The 2040-nt window shown below is 39.7% G+C and overlaps 1 pseudogene; it reads right to left on the reverse strand.

Moving 5' to 3' along the window:
- Positions 1-1000: 1000 nt before the first annotated feature.
- On the reverse strand, positions 1001-1049 carry LOC116272683 (annotated as a pseudogene).
- Between the last annotated feature and the right edge of the window lie 991 nt (positions 1050-2040).

The following is a 2040-nucleotide window of genomic DNA, read 5'->3' on the forward strand; positions in this document are numbered from 1 at the left end:
TGTGGCAGGGAGTTCTTCAGGCTTCTGTCACTGCTGCTGTTGGCTGGGTGTGGCAAAGAAGTGACTCTATTGGGACACTTTTCTTCTTTCTCTAGATAACTAACAGTGTTTATTAGGGATGAGAGTTGGGTTAGTGAACTGTCTTTTTGATTGAGAGAATTCTGTGATTTTTCTCTGTAGACCTGCTAGTATGATGCTAGATGAAAACACTGTCTCACAATGTACCATAAAATTACCATAAACATTTATGTTATATCATAAAAGTACCTCATAGTTCCACATCACAACCAACTCCTTCATGGAGTGATACTCTTTTAACACTCTAAGGATTCAACTTGTTAATAGTATTTTTAGCAATTTTGCATCTATAACCGCAAATAAAATCGGGCTATAGTTTTTGTGTTATATTAGGTTCTGGCATAAAAATTGCACTATTCTAGAAACCATTGCAAAACCCCTGTCTTCTCTGTGCCTGGAGATACTTTATATTGTAGGGGAATTGTCTATGCTTCAAAATTTTAATAGAACTCACTAGTAAAGCAATATAGAGAAGATTTATTGGAATTAAATAATTGTTTATAAAGATTAGGAAGATAATTTTAATTGGGAAAGTAAAATATCTCCTTTTAACAAATGCAAACAACACGGAAGTGGGTGAAGTGAAAACTGAGAGTCCCAAATTCACCCTACAAAGGCAGCTTCCATATTTTAAACCCCATTGAGAAGGAAAAATTATGCTAATTCTTTTTATTATTTGTAGGTTTCATTTTATACCTACTAAAAAGTTTTTGCACTTACTTTAATTCTGTGTATAATGTGGATTTGAGTTACTAGTGTTCATTGACTTTGGCCCAAGAGACTTCCTTTAGTATTCCTTAAGACAAACTTATTAATTCTCTCGGTTTTGTTTATCTGAGAATGTCTTAATTTCTCTTTCTTTTTGACATTTGATCTTAGTCAAAAGGCTATGTTTTAAATTTTAACTAATTAATTAATGCTGGAGGGTACCAGAAAACCTGCTAGACAAATTCTAAAGAGCTGTAATACTTCTCTCTTTTTGAAAACATATTTTCTGGATACAGAATTCTTGGTTGGCAGTGTTTTCCTTCAGCGCCCTTGTAACAGGACGAGCCACAGACAAAACCCCTCAGACACCAGATTAAAGAAGGAAGAGGCTTTATTCAGCTGGGATCATCAACAGACTTGCATCTTAAGAACGGAGCTCTCCAAAGAAAGAGTTCCTGGCCCCTTTAAAGGCTTACAGCTCTAAGGGGTCCACATGAAAGGGTCATGATAGATTAAGAGCACATGTGGTTACAGTGAGGGGTTAATCTTTAGCCTCAGGTTTTTCAGCTTCTCCTTCTTTTCAGAGACAGGAGACAGTAGGAGAAATGGCCTCTCTCCTCATTCCCCGCTTTGAGAACCTTACTCACTAGGGAGTTCCCACTCTCATCTTCACTACCCAGGTCCTCCTGTGAGACAGCTGGTGGATACTGCTTTTTTATGAACTAAGGTGGAACTAAGGTGGTAATGAAGCCTCTTAGTAACTGGAGAAATATGGGTAACATACAGGGGAGCAACATGCAGGTTCCTAACACTATTATCATTTCTATTAAAAGAGTTTTAAATCCTCCTAGTGCTGGAAACCATTTTCCAAAAAGGGATCCAGGATCAAACCCATGCCAAACCTGCATGGGCACATGTGCCAGCTTTGTCGTGTCTCCATCCTCATGCTTCAGCCATGTATGGACCAGTCAGCTTCTGAGGGTGACTGGAGCAGGGCTTGTCATCTTCTTCAGAGTCACTTTGCAGGTGTTGTCAGGGTTGTCAGGGTTTAGTCTCGCCTCCTAGGTCTCAGGTGCTGCAGGTTTTACGTGGCTGTGGTGGATCCATGCTGGGATTCCCCCTACCTTTACAGCTGTGGGAGTGGTCAAGACAACACTCTCAGATCCTTTCCACTGTGGCCACAAGGAGGCTACATTCCAATGCTTGATCCACACCTGATCTCCTGAGGAGAAAGGGTGAACTTGAGATAATAAA

The sequence above is a fragment of the Papio anubis genome, unplaced genomic scaffold, assembly GCF_008728515.1.
Source record: "Papio anubis isolate 15944 unplaced genomic scaffold, Panubis1.0 scaffold1585, whole genome shotgun sequence".
Taxonomy (NCBI): Eukaryota; Metazoa; Chordata; class Mammalia; order Primates; family Cercopithecidae; genus Papio; species Papio anubis.